The sequence below is a fragment of the Muntiacus reevesi genome, chromosome 1 (genome assembly GCF_963930625.1).
Source record: "Muntiacus reevesi chromosome 1, mMunRee1.1, whole genome shotgun sequence".
NCBI lineage: Eukaryota > Metazoa > Chordata > Mammalia > Artiodactyla > Cervidae > Muntiacus > Muntiacus reevesi.
Window position 1 is genome coordinate 223,057,252 of NC_089249.1, and position 20,520 is coordinate 223,077,771.

Here is a 20,520-nt window from a genome sequence, read left to right on the forward strand (position 1 = left end):
CACTGCATACAAGCGACACATGATGTAAGCGCTGGAAGGGGCCTGTGCGTTCATCGTGCACATGTTGATTGAGCACCTTCTACAGTCAGACACGGAGTGATGGTCAGACAGAATGGGGGTCTTCATTCGGGGGACTCGGCAGTGCAGCTCCACAGCAGCTTTAGGAAAGTTGGCCCCAATTCCACTTTGCAATGGCTCATCTTTGCCTTAATCCTACCTTAAAGGCTCCTTTGGAATCCGTGGCCTCATAGATCAGGGACTTGCAGTTAACAGGACTAATAAGCCTTGCTTAAGATAATTAGAAACATTCCCAGAGCTGGATTACTTCAAGACGAACATGTGTACACAAGCCCACGACCAAGAAACAAAAGGCAGCTTTTACGAAAGTAAGCCCGAAGCACACAGCCCATTGCTCTCAGGTCTTTCATCACGACTGTGCTTGGTCCATAGCATCAGAACCACACAGCATTTTGGCAAATGAGGCCTGTGATACACTGTGACATGATGTAGTTTATCTTTGCTGGTAGCGGGGCCACGGAGATGTTCCCCACCCACAGGGCTGTGAGCAGAGCAGGGGAGCACTCCCCGCTGCCCCACTTCCCCTCCTCCTGGCATGAGGATGAAGGATGTACCCCACCTCGTGGCTTTGCCGAATCCTGGAGCACGGGTGTGGGGTCCTCCTCATCCATTCCAGGTTCAAGTCAGAGTGCTGCTAGCAAGGGAGTGTCTGAGGTCTAGGTCTTTCGCCTTAATTTCAAGGCCAGCTTAGGGCAGGCTGTAACAGCTCAGGGCTGGAGTCAATATAAGCAGTGCTGGAGAGCCCTGGCTCTGTGGTCTGCTGGGTTTGAGTCCTGGTTCTGCGGTTGCCTGAATGTGTCCCTCGTACAAGGTGCGTCAGTGATTTCTCCTGTGAAGTGGGGGAGAGCAGAGCCTTCCACATAGGGCTGTTAGGAGGGTTAAGTGAGACACGCACATAAAGGGCACGACACTGGCCTAGCACTGGGTAAGGGCTCATAAAGTGATAGCCACCCTCCCCTTCGTCATTACTGGAACCGTAGTGGCTGAAGAGCAATAAACACGGAGCTGCTTGGTGGGGACAGGGCTGCTGGGAAGTCTGTCTGTCTCTCTCCCTTCCTCACTGGACAAGCCTGGATGGTCCGACCACTTTCTCTTGTGCTTCTTTGTGTTTCTAGATTTTCTTTCTTCCAATTTGGGGTCAATTGATTCTTGTCAGAAACAGATGTCTGTTACCATTTCATCCTGCATGTTTATTTAGAAAAAAATCAATTGCTGTGTTCAATATAATCAAATCTATTTGCTCTCTAGGAGTTTCCGTGCTCTGACAAGAATAGCTTTCCCACCCCTCTTTGGCCTGGTAGCATATCCATTCCTGGGAGCTCGTAAGGCCTCCAACTGGTGAACCTGATTCTCAAGTCTGCACAGTGAAAATCACGGCCGTGTCCCACAGCCACACACTCCTGCCCAGGGTCTGGGTTCCTCAGCTTCCTGAGCTGGACAAAGGCCAGTCTGGGGAAAGAAGAGGATGAGGTTTGCCCAGATCTTGCTGCCCAGCTCCCCAGAGGACAACACCAGTCCTGGCAAATGGACAGAAGCTGGATGCAGTGTATGAAGGCAGAGAGACGCTTCAGTGGGGGTGGTGGTGGAAATGTGTAGGGGATCTGCAGGGGCCTGGACTGGAAGGCCTGTCAGGCTTTCCAGGGGACAGGCATTTGTGCCCCGACACTGTGTCGGGAAGCTGGTGTTCACAGCAGATGGACGTAGGGTTGATAGGAGGCTTGGTTCAGAAATGCTAGCATACCATTAGGCTCCCCCTGCCCACCCAAAAGAAAAGAATACACCTGAAGGTTGGACCAGGCTGGGCCAGGTAAGATGGGCAGAGCTGTCTCATCCTCCCAGTCTTGGTGGGGCACAGATCTCTGAGCTGCCTGCTGCCCCAGGCCAGGGGTCCTCACGCAGTTAGACAGTACTTCCCACTCTGGTGGCCAGGAAAACCAGCTGCGTGATCCTGTTGAGTGGGCTGCAGCAACCTCCCCAGGCTCACCGCTCCTATTACACCCCTACAGTTCCCTGTGAGTTCATGGAGGCTTCTCCACCCTGGCAATGCCCAGCCCATGCCTGCTGGTCAGGAAGGTATATACATGCCTAGAAATAAACTCAGCAGAAGAGGTGGGTGCCTCAGTGTCCAGGGCCAGCTCCCTGAATCCCTGGTCTGGCCTCCTGCTAGGCTCATGCCAACCATGCCTTTTCTATCTTTTTACCAGCATTTACTCACAAACTCTATGCTCTATGTTGGGCGGTACTTTGAGTATACAATGTATTCTGTCTTGGGCATTGAGGGTGCCCATGGAAGGAGTGCTAATGAGGCCAAGGTAAAGAAAGTCTTGCTATGGATGAGCCCCACAGGATGAGGGATCTGTGGGCACAGGAGGCCGGGGGAAAGGATTGCTGGGTCACAGGGGTCGCAGGTACGGGAACCGGCAGCACAGTGTGTCCAGAGCCCGAAGGAAGTGGGTATGGCTGGGCCGGGGTGGGGCAGAGAGCAGGGCATGGACGAGGCTAGAGGGAAGTATGGAGCTGGGGCAGGGTGCCAGGCCCAGCAGATCACACTTTGCCAAACTTCCTGTCCTTTCCCTTACTGATGCCCTCACTGTGCCTGGCTGTTGCTGGGCATGGAGGTCCTAAGACAAACCCCTTGTTCCTAGGTCCTGCTCCTAGAGGGTGATCTGAAATCCTTCTTTATCCCAGGAACAGTTGTGCTTTACATGAAGCTCAACCTGGAATAAATAAATCGTTGCCTCAAGGTTCCTGGGCTCCTCTAATATCTGTGCAGCTCTGTGGGGGCGTGAGCCTCAGAGGAAGGGCACCTGATGGTGGCGTTTCTGCACCCGTGGAGAAGGTCACTTCACATTCCACAATTCAACCTCTTTCAAGACTTTTGAGGCTTCATCTCCAGCAAGGACTGCCCTCTCAAAAACCTTCCCTTTTGGTCTCTAGGATGCATAGTTTCCGAGAGAGGCATGTAAAAGTGCTAGTTTACCAAGCCCAGGTTTACTTTTTCATTCACAACCTCCTGATCACATGGTGGGGTCAGATGTAACGGCTCCCCGAGGCAGGGTGTGGGCACCTGTGAGTCCTTGTAGACCTGGCCTTCAGCTAAAGGGTCTCGCTCTGCTGCCAGTTTGAAACCTCTGTTTTATCATAAAAGAAACACACACATCAAAACAACAATAAAACACTTGGAAAGTGCAGATAAATATAAAGAAAGAAAGTAAATTACTCAGGATCCCTTTTCCAGAGGCTGGCCAGGCTGGGGGTGAAGCCTAGCCCTTGGCACAGGGGACCCTGAGCCAGAAGCCAAGTTAGTAGAGTCCTGGCTGGCCTCATGTGATGCACGGGTCCTGAGGCCTGGCCCATAGCCTCTGCTTTCAGATCTCCTGCTCTCCTTAATCAATATAGGCAAGAGCTTCAATACCTAAAGGTTGGGTGCTTCTCATTATTATGCAGGTCATTTCTGCCCACCCACCTGGCAAGCCGACTGGGGACTTGAGGTTGGGGTGTGGAGGGAGAAACAATCTCAGTAGCTTTGGCCACATGAATGTGCTACATGGGGGTAGTGTTTACTGCTCCTCTCAATGTTCTTTACCCACATCTCTGCCCGGCTTACTCTTCATTGCATCTTGACCACAGCTGAAACGTCGCCTGATCTAAACTAGCCCTTTGGCTTCATAATTCTCTGTGCTCTGTATGTTTGGGGTGGGCCTGGTCCCAGGGAGGGACCCTGCCCCTTTGGAGGGAAAGTCCCGGAGGGGAGTACAGCAGAGGCTTGGAGACCACAACACTCCTCCCTGGTGCCCAGGTGGGGGCTGACCATGATGATGGAGAGAGTGGGCTGACTGCAGGAACCTGGATGGTGTGTCGTCAGCATCGTCCACATTCTGCTGTGGGACCAGCCTGGACAGTCGCACACATGGTGGGACAGTGCTAAGTGCCTGTGAACGTGGTTGAGTCCTGTGGCTCCAGGCAGATCCTCTCATCAAGAAACCAGGGCGACTGGGCCACCCTATAACAGCCTTTCCTGGGATCCTCAGGTAGAGACAGGCTTTACCATAGGCTGCAATATCTGACACTAACTCCACTGATGACAGTCACTGCAAGACTGGACGGAGCACTGCACAAGGAGTCAAGAGAGCAAAGGAGATCAAAGGCTGTGCCTTTGAGTGGCTGTGAGACCCCAGGAAAGGCAGCCACTCCTGCCTTTCTTGCCCCCATTTCCTACCTTAGAACAGGGACAATAAACACCTTATAGGGTCCTGATGTAAAAGGAAACATAATAGACTTTGCAGTGTCTCAGTGATTGCCAGGCCTCAGGGCCTCTCTGCATGAAATGGGCTCAATGCCCTACATGAGCCACAGGGTCTGGTGTATTTATCTCTGTCCCCTTCACTGATGCCCAGCACCTACCACAGGTGGCCACTAAATCGGTGAAGACTTCCTCCCGACTACACATCTCCACGAATGTTTCTGCTCTGGGGCCTCTCGGGGAGGGAGGCTCATGTCCTGGCCAGCCTGGCAGTGATGAGAGTCCCCAACAGGCCCTTGGAAGGACCCAGCCATCCTCCGCTGGCCAGGGTGTCCCCCATGCAGCAGCGCTGGCCCCGCTTGGCCAGGCCCCGGCATTGGCCTCGGGCTTCCTGCCGGCACGTGTGTGCGGGGGCTCCTCCTGCTCACAGACCGGGCCTGTTTTGGCAGATAAAATATTGATCAGCCTGCTGAGGAGCCCAGAGTGTGATCCTATTTTCATGTCAGAACTTGGTAATGAACTACATTTATCAAGCCCGTTCTCCACGAGAAAGGTCAGCCGCGGATCTGGCTAAGTTGTTATGACACCTCATTAATCTAGTTCCCTCAATAATTGTCCCTCTTTGAAGATTCTAATGTTCTCCCATTCCAGCCACACTGCCTCAGTTCTGAGCGAGATTATTACGGCAGGAGCGCAGGCACGTCCGCATTTAATTTTTTGAGCAAAGAGAGATAGGACGCAGGTAGCAGCCTCTGGAATTGAACGTCTGTCAAAGGCATGCTTTCTCCTGCAGAACAAAGGGAAGCAAAGGAGACACTGAATATTCCATCAGTCACATGCACCCCTGCCAGGTTGGTCTTCGCTGTGGCAGGCAAAGCTTCTGGGCCCAGATGTGGGAGGGGCTGGTGGCTCCAGAGTCGGGGAAAGGGGTGTGGCACAGCATGGGCAAGCAGGAAGAGCCAGCCAGGTAGCAGGGAACTCAGATTCTAATGGAGAGGGAGACAGGCCATGTGGTCAAGGCCCTGGACAGGCCCAGGGCCTGGATACTGGGAGGACGTGGAGGCAGGAGAGAGGGTGGGCTGGAGACTCCTGGGATTAGGAACAGAAGTGGTAGGGAGACTGGAGAGGGACCATCTCTGCTTGCCTCCCTCTCCAAGCCACCCCCATCTAAAGAGGCCCCTGTGCACTACCCCATTCTTGTCTGTCGTGGGCCTTTCCTCAGCCTTCACTCTGTTGTTCACACACTGTTGGCATCAGGCTGCCCCATTACATGGGAGCCCCTTGAAGCCGGGGCCCCTGCCTTGTTGCAAGTGTGATGCCAGCACCTGGCCCACGCAATTGCATGCAGAAGGTGCTCATTAAATGTCTGCTGACTGGACGAAAGTGTAATCTTGGTGGATAGTGGCTACAGCCCTGTCCTGAGTAGGGGGACAATCCCAGCCACCCTGAGGCATAGTGACTGAGGTCTGGAACTCTGGAGCTGCTGGGGGGCCATGCCATCTGTCATATCAGTTCCTGGCTGCAGGGGGCATGACACATGAGTATGTGAGGCAGCCCCAGTGTGTGGTTTGTGTCATACTCACTGCCAGGGGCGTGGACCCTACCTCACTAAGTGGGGGCACCCCAAAACCTGCAGCAGATGCTCCAAGGAGTCCAGCACAAGCCTGGGAGTCATGGTGGCAAGGAGGCGGGGGGCCACAGAGGGGCTGTGGCCCTGCTGGACATGGGGTCACATGGGAGTGTCTCCTCCGAGCCCCTCTAGGGAACACACAGCTCTTCGGGACCTGCCACTGGACGGGAGGAGGATGAGAGGGTCTGTCCTCTGGTTCTGCCATTGCTGGTCAGGACAGCCCTGGACGGCCCTGGGAAAAGGCCAGGCAAGGGACTTCTGCTTGGAACAGCGCCCAGGTGGGGAGGCCTGAGGGTGAATTCAGTCGTGGCACAGCTTCAGGAAAGGTTTGGTGCCATGCAAGGGTTCTGATCAGTAACTGAACACAAAGCTGACCCTGGGGACCCTCCGAGCTCCAAGAGAACTTTACATGCGGGCAGAACTGGGGGGAGTTGGAGCTAGGGGGATCCTGAGGCCCCTATGAAGACAGCCCCCCATGGCCTTCAGGGTGCTGGCCCTTCCATTACTGAGGCAGCCTTGCACTTCAAGAGTCTCTGGCAAACCCCTAAATTTATGGGAGAGGGAACTGCAGGACAGAGGTTATTAGATATCTTAAAGAACTCTTCTACCATTAGCAGGTGTCATCTCACTTGGGGATGGGTGTGAGCTAAAGAGCCGGGGGATAGGAAGGAAGAACGTGCCTGATGGGGGCTGGTGGGTCATGCTCTGAGATGCCACCACCTGGGGTGGGGGGCAGCTCCCTTCCTGAGCTGCACACAGACTGTCCCTTCAGAACCACACAGTAGCCTGCCAGGCCCTCGAGCCACAACCTCTGGACTCTAGTCCTTCCTGACCAGGCCAGGCGGCCCAGCCCCTGGGCTCAGATCCAGACCCCTCGCCTGGGAGGACCCTCAGGGGTGTGCCCACAGCCTCCTGGCTGCTGCTGGGTTTGCTCATGGGCAAGGCTCTGTCCCGACCCCCACCCAAGCATCTGCCTCCCTGGTTCCTACACTCTCCCCAGCTGGCCTGAGAAGTAATGTCACTGCTGAACTCAAAGCTGCCGTTTTCACTACCAAAGCAAAAACTCAGCTTAATCTGGCACCAACATCACAGTTCAACATGCTTGTGTTACATGGGCCTCAGTTGCAAAGTGACATTCTGAGGTCTATTTTGAAACTGCTAAGCTGTGCAAAGAGCAAGAAGCATTTTCCTCCCCCGTCTAATTTATGAGCCGCCATAACTTTACTGGAGTTTAGCTTAAGAGGAACAGATGTTTAATTTGATGTAAATTCATGAACATTAACAATCTTTCTGCTGCCATTTCTGGGAAAATTCAATTAACAATAAATACCAAAACCAATGGGTTTATCTTTAGGATACATTTTTGCTAATACGTGATATAGTTGTACTGATGGTGTTGACCAAGCCACAAAATTCTGACAATTTCTAGAGATTGCTAAGTACACATGATATGGTCCCCTCACAACCCCCAAACAGGTGTACTCAAAGTCATGCCACCTGGCGATCGTGGCGTGATCACGGGACCTATGACTTCTGGCTGTCCCTTGGGACCTATGACTTCTGAGCAGATGGGTCACTGCTGCCATATTCAGGTCCTCTGGGGAAGTGTTTACACCATGGCCAGAGCTGCAGTTCCTGACTACTCCTACTAGCTGCCAGAAAGCAGCCTGCAAGTTTGCTTCCCTTTCCTGGAAGACCCTTTCTTCAAATCTAGCTTTACTGCCAAGGTCCAGCTCTAAGGAGGTGCTCTGTCCATTTTGTTGGTCAGAGCAAACACTGTCTTCCAAAAACAAAAGAGATGACTCATGAACATCACCAGATGGTCAATATCAAAATCAAATTGATTATATTCTTTGCAGCCGAAGATGGAGAAGCTCTACATAGTCAGCAAAAACAAGACCTGCAGCTGACTGTGGCTCAGACCATTAGCTCCTTATTGCAAAATTCAGGCTTAAGTTGAAGCAAGTGAGGAAAACAACTAGACAAGCGGGTATGACCTAAATCAAATCCCTTATGATTATATGGTACAGGTGACAAACAGATTAAAGGGATTAGATGTGGTAGACAGAGTGCCCAAAGAACTATGGAGGGAGGTTTGTAACACTGTATAGGAGGCAGTAACCAAAACCGTTCCCACAAAAAAGAAATGCAAGAAGGCAAAGTGGTTGTCTGAGAAGGTCTTACAAATAGCTGAGAAAAAAAAGAGAAGCAAAAGGCAAAGGATAAAGGTAAAGATATACCAAACCAAACTGAATGCAGAGTTTCAGAGACTAGCAAGAAGAGATAAGAAAGTCTTCTTAAGTGAACAATGCAAAGAAATAGAGGAAAACAACAGAATGGGAAAGACTAGAGATCTCTTTATGAAAATCAGAGATACCAAGGGAACATTTCATGCAAAGATGGGCACAATAAAGGACAGAAATGGTATGGACCTAACAGAAGCAGAAGAGATTAAGAAAAGCTGGCAAGAATACACAGAACTATATAAAAAAGGTCTTAATGATCTGGATAACCATGATGGTGTGGTCACTCACCTAGAGCCAGACATCCTGGAGTGCGAAGTCAAGTGGGTGTTAGGAAGCATTACTATGAACAAAGCTTATGCAGGCGATGGAATTTCAGCTTAACTGTTTCAAATCCTAAAGGATGATGCTGTGAAAGTGCTGCACTCAATATGCCAGCAAATTTGGGAAACTCAGCAACGGCCACAGGACTGGAAAAGGTCAGTTTTCATTCCAATCCTAAAGAAGGGCAATATCAAAGAATGCTCAAACTACCATACAATTGTGGTCATTTCACATCCTAGCAAGTTAATCCTCAAAATCCTTCAAGCTAGGTTTCAACAGTACATGAAGCGAGAACTTCCAGATGTACAAACTGGATTTAGAAAAGGCAAAGTTACCAGAAATCAAAGGGCCAAGATCTATTTGATCATAGAAAAAGCAAAGAAATTCTGGAAAAACATCTACTTCTGCTTCATTGACTATGCTAAAGCCGTTGACTGTGTGGATCAAAACAAACATGTGGAAAATCCTTAAAGAGATGAAAGACCAGACCACCTCACCTGCCTCCTGAGAAGCCTGTATGCAGGTCAAGAAGCGACAATTAGAACCAGACATGGGACAGGAGACTGGTTCAAAACTAGGAAAAGAGTACGTTAAGGCTGTATATTGTCACTCTGCTTATTTAACTTACATACAGAGTACATCACGCCAAATGCCAGGCTGGATGAATCACAAGCTGGAATCAAGACTGCCAGGAGAAATATCAACAGTCTCAGATATGCAGATGATACCTCTCTAATGGCAAAAAGTGAAGAGGAACTAAAGAGCCTCTTGATGAAGGAGAATAAAAAGAGGAGAATAATAAAGCTGGTTTAAAACTCAACATTCAAAAAATGAAGATCATGGCATCCAGTCTCATCACTTCATGGCAAATAAGATGGGGAAAAAGTGGCAATAATAGCTGATTTTATTTTCTTTGGCTCTAAAATCACTGTGGATGGTGACTGCAGCCATGAAATTAAGACCCTTGGTCCTTGGAAGAAAAGCTATGACCAACCTAGACAGTATATTAAAAAAGCAGAGACACCACTATGCTACAAAAGTCCATATAGTCAAGGCTATGATTTTTTCAGTTGTGAGAGTTGGATGTGAGAGTTGGACCATAAAGAAGGCTGAGCACTGAAGAATAGACGCTTTTGAATTGTGGTGCTGGAAAAGACTCTTGAGAGTCCCTTGGACAGTAAGGAGATCAACCAGTCAATCCTAAAGGAAATCAACCCAGAATATTCATTGGAAGGACTGATGCTGAAGCTGAAGCTCCTACTTTGGCCACTTGATGCAAAGAGTGGACTCACTGGAAAAGGCCTTGATGTTGGGAAAGATCAAGGTGCAGGAGGAGAAGGGGGCAACAGAGGATGAGATGATTGGATGGCATCACTGACAAGCTACATATGCTCATCTTGTCTTTGTCTCTGCCTGTCTCCTCCATAAATTATGTTCCAAAGCCTTTGCACCTCTTGCATGAGTGTCTTCAGTGTCTTAGAGAACTGGCCACGGGGACCCACGTCATGGGCTATGAGGGGCTTGGCAAGTTCCTGCCTGCCTTTGATGCACAGTGCTCAGCCCATCTCCTGCCCTGCCCTCACTCAGCCTGTCTCCCCTTCACTCACTAATCCTAACTCCAGAACCAACAGCAGGCCCACCACACTCATTAGCAGCCCCTCATTGTTTCAGACTCCAAAGAGGGCCTAGCATCAGGCTGGGTCACTGTCCTTGCTCAGCATTCTCTGTTCTCTTTCATGGACTATGCTATTTATCATCCTGGCTTCTGAGTTGAAGATACAGGACCCACTTTAGGCCCACAAACAGGATCTGCACATCTAGGGCTCCACATGGCCTCTGCCCTGCTAGCCCAACACACATGCCACGCAGACCACACACCTCCTTCCCCAGGTGCCTGCATCAGAGCTGATCAAGGCTGCTTGGACGCTGGGTGGAAGTAACCTGAATTTGTGGACAAAACCCCATCTCAAGTTTTGCCCCAGCATCAGGTAGTTTAAATTAACAAAACCACCCAGAGCTTTGCTAGATAAATGGTACATTTGCTCATGAATGCCTGGTTCAATTGCTGTTGCTATACAATCTGCTGTTTGACATTTACAATCCTCTCTTCTATTCCTATTAGAGAAAGCAAAATTGGTTGGATTCCTAGGAGAGGGATCCACATACACTTTTTATGGTTGACTGGCACATCTATCAGGTGGTCCCTGAGTGAAAGAGTAATGTTTGAAAACTTGAATAAATGCTAAAGCCCTCCTGGAATTAAGAACTTTAGCTTTTACTCTTGCATTTGTGGGAAACCCACATGACTAGGTTCCCTACCATGTTACTCACGCTTTCCAGGAGGAGGACACTGGCTCCTTCCAGACTCTGCTCCCCTGGTGCCCTGCCCAGAAGCTCTGTCCCCTGCCTGCTCCCCACCTGCCCTCACTTGCGCCATGAGGAGAAACAGCAGTGCTAGACCAGGGGATGGCAGATGGGGAAGCTGGAGGGGACAAGAGGAGAAAAAGTGGGCACCACCCCATCTGCTGTGATTCCCAAGAATTGCTGGGAGGCTGCATCCTCCAAATGCCTAAGCAAAGGGAAGTGTCCTGCTATTGAGGCTGCCAAAATTTAGTTCCTAGGGGTCAGATGTCCAAAAAATGTCACTGCTTTGAGCCACTGTGATCTTCAAGTAGCCACTGAGCTGAGGGGAACCTCACCCAGAGACGCAGCAGGGTCTGAGGCTGCTGTGGACTGAGTGAAATGGTGGGGACAAGGTCTCCTGGCCCTAGAGCCAGGCTTACATCCAGGTTAAGGGATCACTTTGCTCTGTAAGGACTCCCAGTACAGGAGAAGCACTCTGTAAATGACCTCAAGAAGGGTGGTGCTGTTCCCAGCAGGTGTTCTGAAATTCCATGGGGGGTGTTTTTGGTTCTCACAATGATTGGCAGGGGCCCTGGTGCACTTAATGACTGGGACCAGGGACCTTAGGGACCCTGCTCTTTGTAGCACTGTCCTGGCCAACAAACATTTCAAATTGCACCGTGGACAGTCACTTTTGGTTAGCTGTTTGGAGGATGAAGCCTCTCAGCAATTCTCAGGAACAAAATCGATGGAATCACAGTTGATGGGGGTGATGGCCACTCTCTAACTGGAGTGAAAGATCCACTTACCGCTCTCGGATTACTAGGACCTACTGAGGTGTTACACACAAAATACTTCCCCTTCCGGCCTTGAAAAGGATTTTCCAAGGATGCACTTATGCTTGTATATTGTAAATTTGGTGTACATCTTTAAAAATTTTTTTAAATTATTTTTTAAAAATTTTGACTGTGTCTTTGGCTTTCAGGATCTTAGTTCCCTGACCAGAGATTGAACCCATGCCCTTGGCAGTGAAAGCATGGAGTTCTAACCACTGGACCACCAGGAATTCCCTTGTTTACAACTTTATCAAGAATTGTCCACTATTTTGGAGAATCATCCTTCCACACTCAAGGACACCTGAGTACTCAAACTGCCAACCTAATGTGCCCATCATGGGCTCCATCTGCAGCCTTTGTGTTCACAAGATCCACATGCTGGGGCTGACATCTTAACACTGTGAGGTGGGGTGTGTAGCTGGCATCCAAACAGTTACTTAAAATGCATGCTTTATGCCTAGGACTTCTCTTTATATCCCAGTTTTGGTTAAGACACATATTCATTCAAGATTATATAGCAACATTATAGAATACTTGCTATGGAAAGGTAACTTTGAGTCTGGAAGGATTAAAGACAAGTCATCTATAGAAACAACTAAAATATGTTTTTCCTCAGGTTATTTTTAATCATGGTAAAATACACATAATGTAAAACTTACCATTTTAACCATTTTGAAGTATACAGCTCAGTGATATTCAGAATATGGTACAACTATCACCACCCTCCATCCCCATAACTCTTCCCAAGTGTAGAATTTTAACTTTGTCCCCACTGAACAATAGTCACCCATTCCCTCAGCCCCTGCAAACACCATTCTTTCCGTCCCTATGACTTCCACTCCTTTGTGCTGTGTTTAGTTGCTTAGTTGTGTCTGACTCTTTGCAACCCTTTGGACTGTAGCCCGCCAGGCTCCTTTGTCCACGGGGATTCTCCAGGCAAGAATACTGGAGTGGGAGTGGGTTGCCATGTCCTCCTCCAGGGGATCTTCCCAACCCAGGGATCAAACCCAGGTCTCCCACATTGTGAGTGGATTCTCTACCATCTGAGCCACCACTCCTCTATGTATCTCAAATAAATAGAACACATGCTACAACACGGGTGAACTTTGAGAACAGTATTTATTTGAGATACGTAAAGGAGTGGATAAATAAATAGAATCACACACTAGTTGTCTTTTTGTGACTGGCTTCTACTTCGCATACTGTTCTCAAGGTTCATCCACGTAGTACCGTGTGTCAGAATTTCCTTTCTTTTTAAGGCTGAATAACATTTCATTGTACATCTATACCACATTTTGCTCTTCCAGTCATTAGTTGATGGACACTGAATTGCTTTCTGTTTTTAGTTACTGTGCCTAATGCTGCTGTGAATACGGGTATGTAAATGTCCCTTCAAGACACTGCTTTTAATTTTTCAGGATAAATACTCAGAAGTGGAATTGGACACAATTCCAGAAGTAGAATTGGAATCCATATGGTAGTTCTATTTTAAATTTTTTGAGAAACTGGGATGCTGTTTCCCACAGCTGCATTTGACACTCTCATCAACAGCTCACAAGGGTTCTAATTTCCCCACATCCTTGCCAACATTTAGTATTTTCTGTTTTACTGTGAGCGGCTGTCCTAACGGCTGTGAGGTGGAGGCCTTACTTCTGACACTCCTTGGTTCTGGGATTTTAAAGGAGAGTGGGAAAGGTATAGGAGTACGCCTGAGTGTGTGTGTGTGTGTGCAGCCCCATGGCTGTGCTGTGTACACTTGCACCCGTGTGCAAGCCCAGCCTGCAAAGGCCAAGCAGACGGAGGCAGAGAGGGCAGGCCCACGCTTTGGGCTGTGGAACTGCCTACTCCTAGGGCGGCAGCCGGCCGCAGCCCCCAAGGACAGGGCTTTGTGCCTGCCCCACTGGTGACAAGAGGCCCTATGTGGGCAGTGCCAGGGCACAGGGCAGGGCCCACCTCCCTTCCCCTCTCTCCAGAACGGGGCTCTTCCCTGCCTCTGTCCTTCTGGGACGCCTACTGGGTGGGGCCCGTACACCCTGCGCTTGCAGGTGAAGAGACTGGGATGGGGAGATTCTGAACCCGTGTCTCACACGCCGGCACGGCCTGAGGTGTGTTGATTTCCTCTGTGTCGTCTGGGGTGTGTGCTCAGATGCAGTAATCCTCAGCTTCAGAGCACGCCAGAGAGCTGCTGACTTTTAAAGACAACAAGCAGAGACGTTCCTTCTTTGGCGTGAGGGGTGTGTGGACTGCAAATCTCTGCCATTGAACTAGGGTCTCCAGGAATGAACTGTCCAAATGTGAACGAGGTCCACCTTTTCACCAGCAGAAGCTTAGCTGGGCTCGTGGGACATTTACTTTAGAAAGAAAGGTATTAGAGGAAAACTGCCTGAGAATGTGCTCAGAAGGCAAGGTGTACTCTAAGCCGGGGATTCATCTTGCATGTGGCCTTGGCAGGACACGGCATTTTGGAGAGAACTACCTGAACAGAGGCTTTTAGACCTGACATAACTTGGAGAAGTTCCCTGAGGTTGGAAGATTTATCTGAGCCTCTCTGACTTGTATGACTGACAGTAAATCCCAGGTTAAAACAAAGGAAAACAAAACTGCACAACAACTCCGAGAGAGAACAGCAGCCTTTCGGGGAGAGCTTTGGAGCCTTTCCGGTGCTTGAGCCGCTGGAGGAGAGACAGCAGGCTCTCCTTTCTGCATCTGCTCTGCTGTTCAGGGATTATCCACCCTGGAAACCTATCAAAATGCAGGCGGACCACAGAGAGAGCCCCAGAAACTGTTGTCTCCGTGAAAGTCAGCACCAGGCGGGACGTGTCTGAGCTGATGGGTGGGCCACAGTGGTCCTGGCTCCAGGTCCAGAGCCTGGCAACCAGGGGTTGGGGGCCAACAGCAAAGGTGGGGAGTAGTGGGACTGAAGAGGCATCCAGGGTTCGGTTCCTCTGTGGCTCAGAAAGCCCCTCCTCTCCAGCAAAGCGAGTTATTCCGGACACAGCTCAGCCGTATCACTGCTCTGGCTGCTCCGTTCGCTCCCCAAACACTGCGGTGGGATTTGTGGATGCGCTGACTCTGATTTGGTTCACACACTGGGAAATCGCTGGGCCTGCTCCTTGCCCTGCTTATTTATAAGCTCTCGCATTCCCGAGAATGGCCTCCTCATTGCCTTATCTGTCATGAAAAACAGATCCAGGTGTTTTAAGAGGGCTCGACACCCACAGGAGATGGGAGTGACAGGGGACACTCCAGGAGTCTCCTGAGGATGATGTATACAGCCCGGGGCACCCCTGGGGGCGGGCAGAGCGGGGCCAGTGTCCCACAGCTTGACACTGTTCTTCACACCTGAGGATGTGACCAGGTGTCCCGTGTGAGTCCCCGCGGACAAGGTGCGGCCTGCATGTGTCACAGGACTGGTACGCTGAGCCTCAACCTCAGGGGAGGCTTACCTGCCTTCTTTTGAGTTGGGCTTTGAAAAAGGTGGGTAAAACATTCACAAAGAACTTTCCATGGAAAAGGGCAAATCTGAGAAACCACCTGGTGAGGCTCTATACCCGCCACTTAATGATGCTAATGGCAATAAAAACAGGAGCCATCAATTAAATACGCCAATCTCACTCTCACCTTGGTGTGTTTTTCCCACTAACAGTGCTGTTTGATGAGTATGGGGTCCTGTTGAGATTTTCAAGAGCGTGGGGTGAAATGCTCTTTCATTTCCTTTGCAGGCCCTCAGCCTGTCACCAAGGGCCAGGTGCACAGAGGACACTGGATAAAAAGTCCCATGTAGGCAGACAGATGCACACGCAGGCACACCGCTGCTGATTCAGGGGTGCAGCCCAGTGACTGATCCTGTGCCAGGCTCAGCCCCAGCCTCGTCCCGCATCCCTGTTGGTCTTTTAAAGACCCCTACACAGCCTGTCCAGCATAAATAATAGGCTACAGACCCCAAGAGCATGGGGTAAATGCTTTAGCATGATGCAGTCCAGACTCTTCATTGTACCGACACAGAGGCTGAGGCCAGGAACAGTCAGGGTCTGTCTTGGGTCCTAGGGTGTGGGTGATGGAGCCAGGTTATCACCTGCCTGGTATTTTGTGCCCATACCCTTGGCAGTCTTTCCTGACCCAGCTCCACCTCCCTTCTCTTTTATTTCCAGCCTTCTTGCAAAGAAACTCCACAGGATGTAAATACACTTGTGGGGAGGGATGAAGGAGACTGTGGTGGGGGAGGGAATGGGATTTTCTGTAGCATGAGGGGGAGGTGGAAACTCTGTCCAGATGTGAGGCCTCTTCCTGGGCAAATCTTATTATCACCAACACACTGGCAGGTCTGGTCTTTCACGGAGAGCAGCCTTGGCTCAGAGCTGCTCTTAGCAAGCCTGAGGGCAGAGTGAACTGGACTCGGCCTGACCTGAGAGAGGTCTTCAATGCCCTGTGCCTGACCTCTGGGGCAATCGAAGACCCAGGCCCCACCCAAGTCCCAGGGTATCACCAACAGCAGGAAGAGCCAACAGGAGATGTCTATTTTCTACTCCACTAACAACTTTTACTGTTTCCGTTCAAAAGTCTCTTCTCTGAGTGTAGAGCCTAGAAAGGGCCCAAGGTGGAAGCTGATGTTGTAATCTATGCTATTAAATCCCTAGGTGGTTGCCTTGTGTTCTAAGTGATAGGGACAGAGTAAAGGGACAAAGCAGGTGATAGATAGTTAATCCCACTAAGGGATCGTAAGTAAAGAAAAAAGTATGGGAGACCCTGTAAGTTAGTGATCCTTCAAGAAAGCCAGTTTGCTCAACCACAAAAACAAGCAGGCTTGCTTTGCAACAAGCCCTGCAGTAGAAGCACGAGACATGCCCCCAAACAATAAAACAGTGGTGGCATGGGACCCATATCCTGACCAGTAAGGTAAGTCAGTTATTAATTCCTAGGACACACTCCTCTGTACACACTAAAAACAAAAATACAGGAAAAACTGACATTATATTGAAGCCTGAGATGATTTATGGAATTTTAGTCCACGTTACCACTTTTAGTTCATTCCATCACACCATGACAGTCCTGGCTTGACCAAGTAGGGACAAGAAAACTCCCCTGCCCGATGTGGAGAAGGAGCTGATGGGGGAACCTTGACCTCTACTCAAGGATGAGGGAGAAGGTGGTCTTCTCCCCCTCCCCTTTCCTCCTTGGATTATAAAACTGCAGCTCACTAAGTTCTCGGGGCAGCACCTCTCATGTGCCGGCTTATAAACCTCACAAGTGGCCCATCTATCACTTTGCCTCTCGCTTAAATCTTTCTGGGCTGAGACATAAAGCACTGGAGCTCCTCAGGGCTCCCCTGCCGAGACACATTTCTGAGGTTTTGTAAGTGCAGGGACACCTCACAGTTGGCCTGTGTCTACAACACTCCCTGGGTCACTTCCTTCCTCGCTCACACAGAGCTTTTCTTAACCCTCTGGCCGATGTTCTCTTCCCCAGTGCGCCCCTCTTCCTAGGGCCTCCTCTAAGTGACGAGGGGGGCTTTTGTCTCTGATCTGGTTTGTCGCATCTGTTCCTCTTTCAAAGGCAACCTGAATAGGGTGACGCTTTGGATGGAGACTTGAATGGGGCACTGTGTGTGGGTGCTTCTGGGTGCTGGTCAGGAGACGTGTTTTCTGTAAAAACACATTGAGCTCCACACTTATGATTTATTCATTTTCTGTCTGTGTTATACTTCGACAATACGCTTATTTAAAAGAGGCGACCTGACAGTCCTCAGCGTCTGTTGCCTCGGGTAGGGTCTTTGTCCTTGGCCAGGCACCAGTCTGGGTACACAGACAGGGACTGGGGTTCAAGGAGGGGGTCTGTGATGTGTAGCAGCTGCTTGCTGGTCGCTCAGGCTCTGCCCTGGGGCATGGCTCTGGCCTATATACCAGCCTGGGGGCCAGGTTGCCTACCTTCCCTGGAGGTGTGGTTTGTTAGGTCCTCTGGCCTGGGTCTCTCTGGAGGGGGTGGGGGTGGGGTTTGCAGAGGAGCCTTAGGGGTATGAATGGAAGAAGCTTAGGCCAGGGGATCACCAGTTCCCGGGGCATCCTGGCATCACCCCCATACTTGGCTGGGATCTCAGTCTAGCAGCTAGGATGACCCCTCACAGGCCCTTGGGCAACACTCCAAGGCACCCCTCTGTGGACCCTGGCTCACGTCTCAGGCCCAGCTGGCAGTGGGTGGCTCTTGGCTCAGAGCTATTGCTGTGGAATCAATCTGTTCTCGATGAGGGCTCACCACGGTTCCTGGCATCAGTGTGGCCTCCTCGGAGGCCCCTGAGCGCACAGGGCCAATGGGGAAGGACTTGGAAGCCTCTCACAAACCATGGCCTGGCCTCTGCCCCCTTGTCCTCTAGCGGGTTCCCAAGTTGTTGAATTGAGATGAGGGCTCAGGCTCAGTTGGGACCGACCTTGGTGGCCCTGGCTATTTGGCTTGTGTGGCTATTTGGTCTTCTGCTCAGAGGGGAGTGAGATGGACCCTTCTGCAACCTCACCTAATAGTCCAACTGTGCCCGACTCACTATCGATGACAGCAGCCCAGGAGGCCCAGCCATGCCCTCCTCTCCCCACATCCCTCCCCTCAAGGCCCTGGCCTGCCCTCCTGGTCACAGCTCAAATCCCCTCCAGGAAAGTTGTCCCTGGCCAGCCCCCTCCCCCTCTTCTGTGGCAACTAGGGTCTGGACACTGCACCTGACTTTCAGCATGAACTTGCTCTCCAGTGGGTGGTACACCTGCCGAGCAGATGGCAGCCTCAGGGGCAGGAACGGCGTGGGCCCTCTCTGCACTTCCGGCACCCGCCACGCCCACGTGGGATGCTCCATCCCTGCAGATGGACTAATTGGCCTCAAGCAACGTGACATTCAGATAATTTACATCCAGGGAGCAGAGGGCAGTTGACTCCACAGCAGGAGATAATTTATAACGAGTTTGGATGTCTGGTTTGGCAGAGACGGGCAACCTCGTCGCTTACCCCGGTTCTGTGAATTCACGAGCTCATGAATTACTGCCTGGCTTACCGTAATTCTGTATCTCACGCCAAATGTAGGCCACAGGGGCACTGGGCAAAGAGTTCTGAAACCCCCAAAACAGGAGGCACCCACCCCCGGCCCCGCTCACTGAGAGGTCCCAGAAAACATGCTGGCATCCTCCCCAGTAGAGCTGTACAGCTGGGGGAGGAGGCAGGGGTGGGGTGCGGGGAACGAGCACAGCCAGCCCTGAATAGTCCCTGGGTCCTGTCCCCACTCACTCAACAGACACGCCCCACCTCGTGGTGCACCTGGGGTGGGGAGTGCCAGCCCTGGGCCAGGCAGTGGGGCGCAGAGGGCACGAGGCACAGGCCCTGCTCTGCAGAAGGCCAGGCTGCAGGATGTGAAAAGATGAAGAGCACAACTGGCCTGCCTCCTCACCTACACAGGGATAGGCCCCAGTCAGGGGGTGGGGTGAGGGGCTGCAGCCCGTGGGGCTCAATTCAGGGCAGAGTCCTCCCCAGTGAGGCCAAGAGCCCTCTGCCTGCCCTTTCAGGAGAGTGGAGATGGGATAGGCATGCCTGGTCCCACCTCTGGACCAACTGCACAGGCTCATCAGACAAGCCACTCACCCAGGGGAACGATGCTTGCGTTCTGGGTGGGGGTGTCTCTCCCTGTGACCCAAGTGACAGAGCCAAAGGCACACTTTCCAACTAAGGGGAGAGCTGTAAAGACTCTTCTGCTACTAATCTGTGCACATGTTTTACTGTCTTTAAAAGGAGATGAGATAAACTGGCAGGGCTGGCTCTGCCTGTTAACTAGGGTGTATTAGTACAGAATTGGAGCCTGGGACATCTTCAAGAAGAGGGTCTGGGTCCCCTTATCTGGATCATGCCCACCTGAGAAAATGGCCATGATCCTAGTCTATAAAGGACTTAGTAGAACTAGTGGATCACAGGAAAGAGTGGAACTAAAAGTAAATATGTAGGGAGGGAGTCTGCTGGCACAAAATCTGGGGTTGCACATTGTGAACACCAGTGATGATTACATTTAAAATGCCACCCCTGCCTTAGGAGATTCTTCTCCCGAATAATGTCTTCAAGTTTCAGGCTGCATGCTAGAGCTACATACCTCTCAGAGCTTTAAATGTGTACCAGAGAGTGACAGATCATCACCCCATTCATCAGAAAGCCAACCCAAGAGCTGGAGAAGCATCCTTGCCAAGGTCGGCTAGCTCAGTGAAGTTGATTTAGCTTTTAAGCGAAATGGAGCGAGCATCCTGGGGACACTGTTTGCAGAAATGGAGATTTAGTACTGAAAACAGCCATGCCTCCTGCCTACAAGTGACTGAGGCCCATGTGGCTCCAGGGGAGGATTTTGGGGTGGTTAGTACATGTGTGAAAGGCTTCTAGCAGTGGCATTCTAGGGGTGTTGTGTATCACAGGCATGTGTGAGTGTGAGGCTGAGTCTCTGGGTGCATCAGTCCCCTAGGTCACCCACGTGGAGACACATGGTCGGTAGGTGAGCCTGGGTGAGGGGGCTGGAGAAAGCTGGTCCCCTCTGGCACCTCTGCCTGCCTTGGGCAGGTCATGAGTGAGTACTGGTTGAGCCATGTCTCTGGAGGGGCCTGGTTCACCGTGACTACCTCTGTCTTGGCCCAGACCACCCTGTGCGCTGTAGAAGCTGCTATCTTCCATGGGATGCAGCAATTTGGACCACTGACTGGCCCTGTCAACATCACACTTGGCTCTTGGAGGCCCCGAGCTTTGGGGGTGCACTGACCTGCTCATGCCAGTGGCCCTCGCTGGACCAGCTCCTGTGGGCAGGACGTGAGTGTGGCCCCCAGG

At 51.0% G+C, this 20,520-nt stretch overlaps 1 protein-coding gene across 1 annotated transcript in view; it reads right to left on the reverse strand.

Annotated features, from left to right (window-relative positions):
* The window catches only part of FSTL4 (follistatin like 4), a 414,248-nt gene that overhangs the window by 131,024 nt on the left and 262,704 nt on the right, over nucleotides 1–20,520 (reverse strand). The window lies entirely within an intron of this gene.